The sequence below is a fragment of the Callithrix jacchus genome, chromosome X, assembly GCF_049354715.1.
Source record: "Callithrix jacchus isolate 240 chromosome X, calJac240_pri, whole genome shotgun sequence".
Classification (NCBI taxonomy): domain Eukaryota; kingdom Metazoa; phylum Chordata; class Mammalia; order Primates; family Cebidae; genus Callithrix; species Callithrix jacchus.
Window position 1 is genome coordinate 52,908,599 of NC_133524.1, and position 15,941 is coordinate 52,924,539.

Here is a 15,941-nt window from a genome sequence, read left to right on the forward strand (position 1 = left end):
CCCAGTAATGGGATTGCTGGGTCAAATGGAATTTCTATTTCTAAGGCCTTGAGGAATCGCCACACCGTCTTCCACAATGGTTGAACTAATTTACACTCCCACCAACAGTGCAAAAGTGTTCCTTTTTCTCCACATCCTCTCCAGCATCTGTTGTCTCCAGATTTTTTAATGATCGCCATTCTAACTGGCGTGAGATGGTATCTCAATGTGGTTTTGATTTGCATCTCTCTGATGACCAGTGACGATGAGCATTTTTTCATATGATTCTTGGCCTCATATATGTCTTCTTTCATAAAGTGTCTGTTCATATCCTTTGCCCACTTTTGAATGGGCTTGTTTGTTTTTTTCCTGAAAATCCGTTTGAGTTCTTTGTAAATTCTGGATATCAGCCCTTTGTCAGATGGGTAAACTGCAAAAATTTTTTCCCATTCTGTTGGTTGCCAATCCACTCTAGTGACTGTTTCTTTTGCCGTGCAGAAGCTGTGGAGTTTCATTAGGTCCCATTTGTCTATTTTGGCTTTTGTTGCCAATGCTTTTGGTGTTTTGTTCATGAAGTCCTTGCCTACTCCTATGTCCTGGATAGTTTTGCCTAGATTTCCTTCTAGGGTTTTTATGGTGCCAGGTCTTATGTTTAAGTCTTTAATCCATCTGGAGTTCATTTTAGTGTAAGGTGTCAGGAAGGGGTCCAGTTTCTGCTTTCTGCACATGGCTAGCCAGTTTTCCCAACACCATTTGTTAAACAGGGAATCCTTTCCCCCTTGCTTGTTTTTCTCAGGTTTATCAAAGATTGTATACTTGTAGATATGTTGTGTTGCCTCCGGTGCCTCTGTTTTGTTCCATTGGTCTATATCTCTGTTTTGGTACCAGTACCATGCTGTTTTGATTACTGTAGCCTTGTAGTATAGTTTGAAATCCGGTAGTGTGATGCCCCCCGCTGTGTTCTTTTTGCTTAGAATTGACTTGGCTATGCGGGCTCTCTTTTGGTTCCATATGAAGTTCATGGTTGTTTTTTCCAGTTCTGTGAAGAAAGTCAATGGTAGGTTGATGGGGATAGCGTTGATTCTGTAAATTACTTTGGACAGTATCGCCATTTTCACGATATTAATTCTTCCTAACCATGAACATGGACTGTTTCTCCATCTGTTTGTGTCCTCTCTGATTTCGTTGAGCAGTGGTTTGTAGTTCTCCTTGAAGAGGTCCCTTACGTTCCTTGTGAGTTGTATTCCAAGGTATTTTATTCTTTTTGTAGCAATTGTGAATGGCAGTTCGTTCTTGATTTGGCTTTCTTTAAGTCTGTTATTGGTGTAGACGAATGCTTGTGATTTTTGCACATTGATTTTATATCCTGAGACTTTGCTGAAGTTGCTATCAGATTCAGGAGTTTTTGGGCTGAGGTGATGGGGTCTTCTAGGTATACTATCATGTCATCTGCAAATAGAGACAATTTGGCTTCCACCTTTCCTATATGAATACCCTTTATTTCTTTTTCTTGCCTGATTGCTCTGGCTAGAACTTCCAGAACTATATTGAATAGGAGTGGTGAAAGAGGGCATCCTTGTCTAGTGCCAGATTTCAAAGGGAATGCTTCCAGTTTTTGCCCATTCAGTATGATATTGGCTGTTGGTTTGTCATAAATAGCTTTTATTACTTTGAGATACGTTCCATCGATACCGAGTTTATTGAGGGTTTTTAGCATAAAGGGCTGTTGAATTTTGTCGATTGCCTTCTCCGCGTCAATTGAGATAATCATGTGGTTTTTGTTTTTGGTTCTCTTTATGTGGTGAATTACGTATATAGACTTGTGTATGTTGAATCAGCCTTGCATCCCCGGGATGAATCCTACTTGATCATTGTGAATAAGTTTTTTGATTTGCTGTTGCATTTGGCTTGCCAATATTTTATTGAAGATTTTTGCATCTATGTTCATCATGGATATTGGCATCAAGTTTTCTTTTCTTGTTGGGTCTCTGCCGGGTTTTGGTATCAGAATGATGTTGGTCTCGTAAAATGATTTGGGAAGGATTCCCTCTTTTTGGATTGTTCGAAATAGTTTTAGAAGGAATGGTACCAGCTCCTCTTTGTGTGTCTGGTAGAATTCGGCTGTGAACCCATCTGGACCTGGGCTTTTTTTGTGTGGTAGGCTCTTAATTGCTGCCTCGTCTTCTGACCTTGTTATTGGTCTATTCATAGTTTCGGCTTCCTCCTCGTTTAGGCTTGGGAGAACACAGGAGTCCAGGAATTTATCCCTTCCAGGTTTACTAGTTCATGTGCATAGAGTTGTTTGTAATATTCTCTGATGATGGTTTGAATTTCTGTGGAATCTGTGGTGATTTCCCCTTTATCATTTTTTATTGCATCTATTTGGTTGTTCTCTCTTTTATTTTTAATCAATCTGGCTAGTGGTCTGTCTATTTTGTTGATCTTTTCAAAAAACCAGCTCTTGGATTTATTGATTTTTTGAAGGGTTTTTCGTGTCTCAATCTCCTTCAGTTCAGCTCTGACCTTAGTTATTTCTTGTCTTCTGCTGGGTTTTGAGTTTTTTTGATCTTGCTCCTCTAGCTCTTTCAATTTTGATGATAGGGTGTCAATTTTGGATCTCTCCATTCTCCTCATATGGGCACTTATTGCTATATACTTTCCTCTAGAGGCTGCTTTAAATGTGTCCCAGAGGTTCTGGCATGTTGTGTCTTCGTTCTCATTGGTTTCGAAGAACTTCTTTATTTCTGCCTTCATTTCATTGTTTACCCAGTCAACATTCAAGAGCCAGTTGTTCAGTTTCCATGAAGCTGTGCGGTTCTGGGTTGGTTTCTGTATTCTGAGTTCTAACTTGATTGCACTATGGTCTGAGAGGCTGTCTGTTATGATTTCAGTTGTTTTGCATTTGTTGAGCAGTGCTTTACTTCCAATTATGTGGTCAATTTTTGAGTAGGTGTGATGTGGTGCTGAGAAGAATATATATTCTGTGAACAAGGTCTTATTTCCATGTAGATTAACAACTAGGATTTTATGGATTAGACATAAAAGCATAAAAACTGGTACCATTCCAGAATCAAAGGAACTGTCCCTGAGGACATGTGGAACTTAGCGACATCAATTACTGAGAAGCTACATGAAACTTGAAGTGCTCCGGGAAGTTTTCATTATCTAGACAGAAAAATTCGACACATCAGCCCCAGTGAGTAAAGGTACCTCCCTGACTACCGTGGCTGATAAGCTTTCCATTCAAAGCAGATATATGAAGCCTGAGGTGTTGAAAGGCACCCCAAGTCCTCCACACATTGAAATTGACTCCCACAAAGCTGGAACACCATCTGTTCCTGAGGGATAAGGTCATGAACTAACTGTGTCTTTGAGACACTGGGCAGTCAGGCCTCAGTTGAGATGAGTCCAGTGATTTCAAGTGGAAAATGCCTAAAACATCCTGTTTAGGTAGCTATTTGGAGGCCTGTTTACTTAAACGGGCTGGCGAAAATGGCCCACCAGACAGACACACATCTGGCAACTGGGGTTTTCTCCTCTGCTCTTAGCGTCTCCTGGGTAAACGGGATACTACCCTCCCTCGTGCCTCAATATTCACATCTGTGGAAAACGTGATGGTGAGAGTGACCTTTCCAGGAAACCAGAGCCCATGTCAACCCCTGCCAAGCACGGAAGTTGTGCTCCAACCCGGCTGGTGGATTTCTCTGGAAAGTAGCGAAACTGGGGCTCAGTCTGCAGAGGGTGGGAGGGAAATGCCACGGATCTCTGCCTTAGGAGCCATGCAGCAGAATGAGAGCAACCTGCAGTACTGATCTCAGTTATGCCCTTTAAGGGTCCCGGATGTAAGCAGCCTATTGGTCAGGGCGACTCTGTGTGTCTGTGTGTGTGGAGAGAGAGAGAGAGAGAGAGAGAGAGAGAGAGAGAGAGAGAGAGAGAGAGAGAGAGAGAGAGAGAGAGAGAGAGAGAGAGAGAGAGAGGAGAGAGAGAGAGAGGGAGAGAGAGGGAGAGAGAGGGAGAGAGAGGGAGAGAGAGGGAGAGAGAGGGAGAGAGAGGGAGAGAGAGGGAGAGAGAGGGAGAGAGAGGGAGAGAGAGGGAGAGAGAGATTCTGAGGAACTGCCGCATGCAACTATGGTGGCTGGAAAGCGCAAACCTCACAGAGCGTGAAGTTAGGCTGGAGACCCGGGACAGAATCGCTATGATAGCTCAAATCTAAAGGCAGTGTGGAGACATAATTTATTCATCTTGAGGAGAACCCCAGCCTTCTTCTCAGGTCTTCAAGTGACCGCATGAGAACCACTCAAATTGTGGACGGCAGTTAGGGTTACCCAAAGTCGGCTGATTCAAATGTTAGTTCTCACCTAAAAAACACTTTCAAAAAGACATCTACCCTAGTCAAAGTGAATATTTTTTGTGTTCCATGGCCTAGCAAAGTTGACACATCAGATTTTCCACCATTGGCATCTTATGCAAACCCCATTAATGATGAAAGTCTATCTTTGAAAGGCAGGGGACTGCCTACTTAAGATTCTGTATTAACCTTTTTTTGTTCTTTTGTCCAGCTGAAGCAACGACTCAGGCTCAGCACGACTCTGGCCAGTAAGCTGAAGCTAATGTTAATGCCTTCCTGGGCTCAGGCAGGGTCAGGATAGTGAGGATGCACGTGTCAGAACAACCCTACATTGCACACATTATACCCCTGGACACCAAGAGTTTACCCTTGTTAGGGCACCCCAGCAGACGTACATTAGTCAGGCCAGAGCTGCCCAAGATGCCCATCGTGGCCTCCCACAGTGAGACCTCTCCCTCTAGGGTTCCTCATCCAGTCCAAACAAAATTCATGTGTGTCTTTGGCTTAGGGGTCTGTCAGAAGGCAGTCAGTTCAGGGTAGCCACTGATACCAGATCCTCTTCTTTACAAGCATGGATGAAATCCCTGGGTGTTCGGCGTCGAATGTTCGGGAGCTGGGTCACCTCCGCTGTCCCATAGTCGCAGCTCTGTCAGGTGTGATCTTCGGTTTAAGATTCAGTGTGGTCTCAACACTGGCTCACAGCAGCTTGGAAAGCCTGTGTGGGAATTCATTATGGCACAAAGTAGAGAGCTTCTGGAAACAGTTTTGAAAAACAGAGATGACTAACGTGCTCCCTTACCTTTTATTCTGGAAGGATTGTATGCAGAGGAAACAAAGACATTTTCAGAAAAACATGGTTTTATATGATTTCAGTGAAAATAGTCATCATGTATAGGAAATGGTCAGGATGAAATCTTCAATTTGTAAAAAATTAACAGATAGGATTAGGTGACCTTCATCCCTTTTGTCTCTATCATTTATCCAGTGACAAGCATGGAAAAGATGAATCCCTTGCTTGTGGCTGTGGCGGTGAGTAGTCAAACTGCCAAACCTCTTCCATCAGTATCATCACACATCCACAGGTAATAGCCGAAACACGGAAGGCCGTTTAAAAACTTCCCCCTTTTTTCATCTCATGGAAGTTTTCTTCAAACCCCTAACAGTAAATTCAGCATTCACAGAGTTACAAGTACCTTGGCCAAGAGAGATCCCGGCTCAAATATTGGAAGGGGGCTGCAGCACAAGCTGCCTGGCTGGAATGTGTTTTCACACACCTCCTTTTCTTGAGACAGGATTTCCCTGTGTTGCCCCGCCTGGAGTGTAGTGGCAGGAACATGTATCACTGCAACCTTGGACTACTTGGCGAAAGTGATCCTCCTGCCTCGGCCTCCTGAGTAGCTGGGACTATTGGAAGTGGCCACAAGGCCCAGCTAGTTTTTAAACTTTTCTGGAGGTGGGATCTCGCCATGTTGCCCAGGCTGGTCTTGAACTCCTGTCTCAAGCGATTCTCCTGACTCAGCCTCCCAAAGTGCTGGGATTACAGATGTCAGTCATGACACTCAGGCTATTTTCCTTCTTTTTCCCCTTTATCTAAGGCTTTGCTTCGTCCCAGCAAATGGATTTTTTCCACTCCCACTCGTAGGAAATGGCAGTTCAAACTTTCAGCATTTTGGGCCCACTCAAAGTTCATCTTTGGCAATGTTTGAGTCAGTTCTCCTCCTGCCTGGAGGAGAAAACAAAAGCCAAAGCCAGGACCTGGATGCACTTTTCTCCCTTGGGTTATTCAGCACAGACCAGCAGTTAAGGGTTCCAGTGAATCAACTCTCTTGCAGTTGGATGGCTTATAGTCCAATTCTGTAAGCACCACCATTTATTTCTCCTAACAGACCACAGCTCCGTTGCTGTTTCATATTATGGGAAAATCTGTAGTCTTCCAGGCATCAAAGCTTCACCATCTCTTTCCCCTTATTTCCTCCTTTATTCACAGAAGGCTTTCACTACATTGTAGTGAGTCAGGGTCTTGCTGGTGAATCACGCTGTTGCCTCCACTGTGTCAGAGATCCCCGTGACCATTCTCACTTCCAGTGATTCCCTAAGGAAACTCAATGTGTAATTGTTGTCCTGGCTAATACTTATTACAGCAAAAAAAAAAAAAAAAAATACTGAGTAAAACCAGCAACGGTAAAAGTTGCACTGTGTAAAGTCTGGCGGAAAGCAGTGCAAGCCTCCAAGATTCCCTCCCCAGTGGAGTCATACGACTTGTCCCTCCAGTAATGAAACATGACAACAGGTGTAAACTGTTGCCCACTGGGGAAGCTCATTAGAAACTCAGTGCCCCAGGTTTTTACTGGGGACCGGTCACATAGTCACTCTCTGCCTAACAGGCAGTAACATTTCACATACCGAGAAGGAAAGCTGGCCTTCGGCATAAAACATATTGCATGAACAAACAGTTTTGGAAGAGCAAACCACTCTTATCAGATAGAGAATGGTGGGAAACCTCACAAAATCAAATTCCCAGATACCAGGCAGGGACAATCTTGGAAGTTGGCCTTTCTAAGGACTGTAGTCTCAGGCCTGCAATGTTACCTCTTTTTTTTTTTGCACAGAACTCAATTACAAAGCTTTAAAATACATAATCGGGTCAGACAGAACAAACGGAAAAAGTCAGCAGCATATAGACGAACGGAATGGCACCCTGGACTAGTTGGATCTAAGTGACACGTAGAGAACACTCCCCATAATGACAGCAGACTGTGTATTTCCTCATGGGCGATTTTGAGGAGTTCATGGCTTCCGTGGATAAAGTACCTGCCGACGAGGTGGAAATAGCAAGGGAACAAGGGTGGGGCCTGAAGAGGTGACTCAACTGCTGCCATCTCATGATAAAACTTTGGCCAGTGACGACTTGCTTCTTATGGATGACCAAAGACAGTGGTTTCCTGAGATGGAACCTACTCCTGGTGAAGATGCTGTGAACACCGTTGAAATTGTAACAAAATATTTAGAATATTCCGTAAACATAGTTGATGAGGCGATGGCAAGCATTGAGTAGACTGACTCCAATTTGAAAAGTTCTATTGTGGGTAAAATGCTCGAAAATATCATGCCACAGAGAAAACGTTCATGGAAGAAAGAGTTAAACTTCACTGTTGTATTGTTTAAAGTAATCGCCACAGCCCTCCATGTAGTATTGGTTACAAAATAAATGAAATGTAAAAAGTAAATAGCCACAACCACCCCAACCTTCAGCAACCACCACCCTGATCAATCAGCAACCATCAGCTTTAAGGCAAGACCCTCCAATGGCAAAAAGCTTATAACTCACTAAAGGCTCAGATGATTATTTGCATTTTTTAATCAATACAGTATTTTTCTTTCTAAAGTTTTTTTTTTTTACATAAGAAAAGATGCTTTGCTACGTTGCCCAGGCTGATACTGAACTCCTGAGCTCAAGCAATCCTCCTGCCTTGGCCTTCTAAAGTGCTGGGATTATAGGAGTGAGCCACTCTTCCTGACCAATACAGTAATTCCCGATTAAGGTATGTGCATTGTCTTTTAGACATAATGCTGTTGCACACTTAATAGACTACAGCATACTGTAAACATCACTTTTGTATGCACTAGGAAATCAAAAAATGTCTGTGACTAGCTTTTTTATTGAGATATTATCTTTATTGCGGTGGTTTGGAAAAGAAGCTGCAATGTCTCTGAGGTATGCCTGTATACATTTATTTGGGGGACAAGATTTGAGCTGCAAAATTCCACCATCTGACACCTCACAATTCATGCCCTCTCACATGCAGAATACGTTCACCCTATCTCGACATTCTCAAGAGGGTTAATTCATTGCAGCATCAACTCTAAATCTCAATGCTCATACAGATATCGTCAAAATCAGGAAAGGGTGAGACTCTGAGTACGATTTATCCTGGGGCAAAATTCTTCCCCTTTGTGAACGTATAAACCCAGACAACACGTTATCTGCTAACAAAATAGCATCAAGGAACAGGAAAGGAGACACATTCCCATTCGAATCTGGAGAACACGGAAGGAGAAAAGGAGTCATCGGGCCCAGGCAAGTTGGAAACCTAGCAGGGCAAATTCCATGAGATTTTAAGGCTTCGGAACGGAATGGTCCTCCTTGGCTTGATGCTGTGTCGTCTGGGCCTACTGAGGTGGTAGCTCTGCCCTTTTGGCCCTGGGTGGTGCCCTGCTCCGTTGCCCCTGGGCAGAAGCCCTGCTCCCTGAAATCGAAGAGGTGGCTCTGTCCTCTGGAACTGAGGAGAAGGGGCTTGACCCTGCTCTCCAGATCGTTGCCGTGTGGGGCTACGGTGTCCACTTGGCAGACTGTGCAAGCTTTCCCCGCAGTGTCACTCTTCCTTTATTTTGTTCCATTGCTGTCCCTTTCATTCCAGGCTGGCTGTGTTTCTGTTGGTATAAGATCCTCAAAAACATGTTGGCCTCTGATGCAACTCATGGGGTCCATGCAAGCAGACCCTGAGTCTTGTATAGGTCTTTAATGGATAACTGCATCTCTATTTTCTGCATTCTGCTGAGATGGTTGATGGAGACATGACTCACATACCTCACCTCTTTAGCAGTCAGTTGTCCAGCTACATCCTTGGCCGTGTTTTCATGGCACGCTATCTGGAGAGGCTGAGAATCTTCCAAATCATCACGGGATGATCTCTTTATCTTAGCAGTTCTGTTGTCGATTTGTTTCTCCTCTCCTGCATTTTGCTGCAGCAGAAAGGAGAAATATGGCAACACGTTTAATGCTCTGCTTAGAAATCTTAGCTAAATACGGTCATCACTCACAAATTCTACTTTGCATCTAAGAGAATGCAGTTTAGCTAAATTCTCTGCCACTTTCTCATAAGGACTGTGAGTCCATGTTTCCAATAACATGTTCACCCTTCCTGTCTGACACCTCACCAGAAGCACCTTTAACATTCATTTTTCTAAGAACATTCTGTTCTTGATATTGGATGTATTCCCTAAGATGACAGGAGTTTTCTCTATAGCTCTCCTGTTTTTTTCTGAGAACTTGCCAGAATTTCTCTTAATGTCCATATGTCTACCAATTGCCCCTTCAAGGAGGTGTAGGCTTTTTCTGTCATGTACCTCCTGAAAACTCTTCCAGCATCTCTCTACTCCAGCCTTGTGAAAGTGAGAACTCACTATCAAGAGAACAGCATAAGCCATTCATGAGGGATCCACACCCATAACCCAAACTCATCCTACTAGGCCCCACCTCCCAACGCTGCCACGGTGGGCATCAAACTTCTGCTTTTTTTTTTTTCTTTTTCTTTTAGTGAGATAGAGAGTCGCTCTTTTCCCCAGTCTAGAGTACAGTGGTGTGATGTCAGCTCACTGCAAACTGTGCCTCCCGGGTTCAACTGATTCTCCTGCCTCCGCCTCCCAAGTAGCTGGAACTACAGGCACACATCAACACTTACGGCTAATTTTTGCACTTTTAAAATTAGAGACAAAGATTCACCACGTTGGCCAAACTGGTTTGGAACTCCTGACCTCAGGTGATCTGCCCGCCTGCCTCAGCCTCCCAAAGTGCTGGGATTACAGGCATGAGCCACTGCACCCTGGCGATGGGGGTCAAATTTCAACATGGGCTTTCCTGGAGACAAACCAACCACACACAAACCATACCAATGGCTGTGGACAAATCTCCCCCTCTCTTAACAACGACAGTCGTGTCAGATTAGGGGCCCACCCAACCTCATTATGACCTCATCTGAAATTAATTATATTTGCAATAACCCTCTTTCCAAATAAGGTCACATTCTGAGGTACCCAAGGTTAGGACATCAACATATGAATTTTTCAGGAAACACAAAATAAACTATGTGTGCTTTGCCACAATAAAAAATGCCTAACCATCCTTTGTGCAGTAAACTGCTTCAAGAGCATTGATGAAAACATCTCCATGTGAACCTCACTGTCCAGGAAGCTTCTTTCACAACAAAGACCCTAGAAAGCTCTTGACAGTTATAGTTTCTACAGGCATTTGAACAACAGCCACTCCCATCTCCTCTGCGCTCCCTGGTATTGCTACTGATGAAATGTTGATAACTACTCGTCCCAGGATCCCTTGCAGTGGGTTGTGCACCACAGTTTACCAGGTGTTACGAATAATACGCTCTATTATAAGATTTTGGAAGTCAGAGTTATTTTTTAGTTCTACCAAAAATGGTTGCATGTGTGAATGGGGAATGTGGGGATGTTTAGGCAGGTAGAAATAATGACTGTGGGAATTTGGGGCCGCTGTGCATGGTGACTGTGGAATCTTTAGGCCGGTGTGTATGGTGATTGCGGAATGTTCGGGCTGGTGTGAATCATGAACGTGGAGTGTTTGAGCAGGTGTGACTGGTGAAGGTGGAATGTTTGGGCAGGTGTGAATGGCGAATGCTGAATGTGTTGGCAGGTGTGAACGGTGAATGTGCTAATGTTCCCGCAGGTGTGAATGAGTGTGCCTGAGTGTTTCTTATGGCCATGGGATTCCCCTACTAATCACCTGCCTCAGGATTTCAGGAGGCAGAGAGACATTCGGCAGAGGTTTCTTGCAGTTGCTTGACCAGATATATTTCAGTGGACTCCAAATCTAGTATGATTTCCATTATGTCTGTAGGTTTTATGGGACTTGATGATTCTTCATTACTATTTGCTTTACTGATGCTGAACACATATACTTTAATAACACATGAGTTCATGATAAGAAATCTAACAAATGTGACTGTCTCATTGACACCCTACTGAAAAACACGTGAGTTTTGTCTGTTGGACTAGTACTTCCATTCCTGGTAAGGTTCAGCAAGAGATGAGCTTTCCGAGCTTCATTGAGTACATCCTACCTTGCAAGGTACTTGCAGGAATGAAATAAATGATAGTGATAATAGTAGTAAAGACAGTATTAAAAGAAGGCTGGCCTCAGTGGATCACACTTATATTCCCAGCACTTTGGGAGGATGAGGCAGGAGGATTGCCTATGACCACAGGAGTTATAGACCAGCTTGGGGAACATGGCCCAATGCCCTGCCCCTGTCTACAAAAAGGTTAAAAAATATTAGTCCACTGTGGTGTCACCGGCCTGTACTGCCAGCCTCTAGGGAGGGTGACATGGCAGGATCCCTGGAGCGCAGGAGTTGCAGGCTGCGGCGACCCGTGTTAACGTCACTGCACTCCAACCTGGGCAACAGAGTGAGACCCCGTCTGAGAAATAAAAAACGGTATTGAGATAAAGCTAACCGGAATACGGAGTTGTGTCTGCTCAATTTTCATAGGGCGAAGTCTTAAACCCTAGTGCCTCGGAATGTAACCGTATGTGACATTGGTGGGGTCTTTAAAGAGGCAATTAAGTGAAATGGGGTCATTAGAGTGGACCCTGAGGCAATGTGCCTGGTGCCCTTATAAGAATAGGACATGGGGACACAAGAGTGTACAGACTGGGGTGTACAGAGGGAGGACTAAGGCAGACACAGGGAGAAAACAGCCGACTACAGGCAAGGAGGGAGGCCTCAGAAGAAACCGACTCTGCTGACACCTTCATCTCAGAGGTGCAGCCTCCAGAATTGTGAGAAAATACGTTTGTGTTGTCTTTATTTTATTTTACTTTTTATTATACTTTAAGTTCTGGGGTACATGTGCAGATTTGTGCTCATTTGTGTTGTGTAAGCCACCCAGTCGGTGGTATTTTGTGATGGCAGCCTTCACAAACGAATATGAATACTTTTAATGCCCTTGAGGATTATCATTTACATTTTATGTGCTAGTACCCCTGTTCCTGTTACTAATATAATGCCCACATAATGATGCCTGTATCTGAGAAACTGAGTGGTACTGAGAAAACTTTAAAACCACTTCAAACAGACCTGAAGTGTTGCACTTTAAGTCCATGACCAGTGTGAGAGAACCGATTGTCACTTTCTCTCTCATCCTATTTCCACTACTACAATACTCTCTCAGAATGCTAGGGGCCTTGCTCCATTTGAATGATCTCCCAAAATAATTCATTTAGAAGACAGAAGAAAATAAGGTGGGAACTCTCAGAGCTTCCCAAACCCACTCTATTCGTGCCTGCCCCGGCATTCTCTGCCGCCTTCTGCATACAATGCTCCTAAGTGAAGCAGGTCTCTCACCTTAGTTCAGGCTCCCATGATTCCCACCTTCTCAGGGGCTTTGCTTCTGCAATGATCACTCCTGCTTCTACACCATCCACTGCTCCTTCTATATTGGATCATTCCTGAAGCTAAGGGGCAGCTCACCTTCTTCCCTGATACACTTCTATAGCCACTAATGCATTTATCTGCTGCACCTCAAAACAAAATTGCATGAACTTATACAACCAAATTTACAGAATTATATGGAAAGGAAAATGAACCAGAACAGCCACAATAATTCTGAACAATAAATTTGGGGAGCTCACACTACCTAACATCAAGAGTCAGCATTAATTCTTTAGTAGTAGAGAATGTGGTATAGGGGGAAAATATCAACAGATCAGAATGGAATCCAGCAATAGTATCACAGACATGATAAACTGATGTTCAGAAAAGGTGAAAAGTCAATGTAGAAGGATTATCTTTTCGAGAAATTATGTTGCTTTCCTCCAGCATCTTGGTCACTATGTTGTCTTTTTTATAATTCCCCTGAGTCCCTTTTCCGTGTTTCTCCTTTGCCCTTCAGCTGCTGTTCTGTGTAAGGGTCTGTCTGTCCCACCACAGTGTGATGGCCCTCACAGCAAGTACCACACATTGTTGGTTGGTCTCATTTCCAGCATCGCAGGTATTTCCCATGTTACAACGTGGCAGGCAGTTTGTGGATACTTATTTTCAATCCTAACTTGAAGTTTATAGCTGGAATATCTTTGCCCACTTTGAAACATTTTGGACGTTTCAGAGTGCAGCTGCAGTTTTTGTAATGATTGGCAGGGGCTACTTTCATTAGGGGACTTAGTGTTACAGGGAGGCAAACGTCTTTTTTTAGAGTCTTCAATATACTGGAGTTTCCATACATGTTGCACCCTGTAGACAGAGGAAGGCCTGTATGTTGCTTCGTCTGGTCACTGATAAAACTTATTGACTTCTTCGGAAATCATATCACTGCAGGGCATTCCACTCTTGGATTCCACTCCATCACAACATTCCACTATCAGTTTGCTTTGAATCTGTGCATTCCTGGGGAAAATAGAAGAAGGGGAATCCAAGTGACCTGTGAACGTGCTCACTTCCAGGATAAGCTGTTAGCTGATGGGGAAACTTAAGTGGGAGATGTTGGTAGCATGGTCTCTCATGAGTTGGTGAGCACACTGGCTGTGCCCATTGCTGTTACTGCTGTTGCAGGTGTATCTCCCTCACCAGGCTCCCAGGTCCTTCCTGAAAGGTTGAAAAAAGTACCCAGTAGATCTCTGTGTCCTCAGGATGGAACAGAGAACCTCACATACAGAAGGAGGGCAGGGAACACAGGTGGAACTGTAGTGGTCTCTACATTGTTAGATGGCAAAATCCTGAGTTACAGTGATAAGCAACATGGATGTCAGTGGATGTCAGGGGAATGCCACAGGCCTCTGCTTCAGGAGCTGTGCAGCAGAGTGAGATGCAGCAACCTGCAATACTGATCTCAGTTATGCCTTTTAAGGGTCTTGGATGTAAGTAGCCTATTCGATAGGGTTTCTCTCTCTCTCTCTCTCTCTCTCTCTCTCTCTCTCTCTCTCTCTCTCTCTCTGTGTGTGTGTGTGTGTGTGTGTGTGTCTGTATACGGGCACATGTGTGTGTGAGTGAGTGGAGAGAGACTGAGAGATTTGAGTTTGAAGACCTACATCATGGAAGTGTTGTGACTAGCAAGTCAATATCTCGGAGAGCAGGACGTGAGGCTGGAGACCCTGGGAAGAGGTGATATGAGATCTCAAATCCAAGGGTAGTGTACAGGAAGAATGTCTTCATCTTGAGGAGGACCCCAGTCTTCTTCTCTGAAGGCCTTCAAGGGACTGGATGAAGCCCACCCACATTGGGGAGGGCAAATAGGTTTACCCAAAGCTTCCTGATTTAAATGCTACTTCTCATGTGAAGAAGTTCACAAGACATGTACTATGGTCAAAGTGAACGTTTCTCATGAGTCATAGCCTAGCAAAGTTGACACATCAGATTTCCCATTATGGCCATCTTAGACAAATCCTATTAATGATGAATGTCTATCTGATGAAGGCCAGTGACTTCCTAACTAAGATTCTGTATTAACCATTTTTATCCAGCCCAAGCTCAGCATAACTCAGGGTCAGCACAAGTCTGGCCAGGAAACTGAAGCTGACGTGGACGCTTTCCAGGGATGAGGCACTGATCGGTTAGTCAGGACGTATATGTAAGAACAATCCCAGAGGGCACAGGTGATACCCCTGGGCACCAAGAGTTTACCCTTGTTAGGCCAACCCCAGCATGACACACAGTCCTCAGGCAGGAGCTGGCCAAGTTCCCCAGTGTGGCCTCCTACTGAGGGACCTTTCCCTCTAGGGTTCCTCGTCCAGTCCAAACAATTGATTTGCATCTTTGGTTTAGGGAGCTGTCTAAAGGAGGTCAGTTCAGGGTAGTCATTGACACGAGTTCCTCCTCTTCGCAAGCATGGATGACATCCCTAGGTGTTCTGTGTGGGATGTTCAGGAGCTTGGTCACAGCTGCTGTCCCATAGTTGCAGCTTGGTCAAGTATAATCTTAGGTTCAGGATTCAGAGCGATTTTAAAATTGGCTGTAGAGTAAGACTGTGGGATCCCAAGAGGCAGAGAGATCCACCATCTGTACTGTGACTGAGTATCTCCGATTCAATGTTGTACTGTTGGTCTAGGGACACACAACTGACACGATGCTGATCTTGACTTTGCTGCATCTGCAAGTGATCAACCACTTCAATCCATTTGGGCTCAGACTTCTTACCCAGCAACTTTATGAATATATGACAAGCCGAAATAACAGCTGCACTGGCGATCCTTGTGGCCCTATTAGCCACCACAGGGCTGTTTAGGCACTGTGTGAGCTCTTGACACACAGTGTCAAGTGATATTGAGTTGTGTGGTGTTGCCTGAATAGAATAGACTTATTCTTCATGGCCTCACACACAGCAAGCTAGTTTTCAGCACGTACTGCTGACATAGGGTTGGCCTTGTCACACCTCGGGTATTTACAAGTCAACTTCAGAATCCATGCCGCGTCTGATACCAGCTACACTGTGATTTAATTTACATATTTAAATCAAATAAATTTCTGAAGTCAAATCCTCTTTAAAAGGTAGCTTGATATTCCTGCTTGAAATCCCAAAGCAGTTATCACATATGAGAGATGCAGTTGTAAAGAAAAATGGAATGAAAATACTTGAAATGTTAAAGGGATTAAGGAATGATAACAAGTAAATTTATCTGCAGTGTAATGCCTGCTACCTATGTTATTTCATTTATTCTTCATAGCAAGTATTTAGTGTAAATATTCTAATTTCTACTTTAGAAATGGGGAAACAGTCCCCCAGGATGTAAGTATCTTACCCACTATCTCAAGGCCAGTGTGCGAGAGGCAGGGTGGAATCCCACGGCTGTGTCAAGCTGTATCCTATAAGG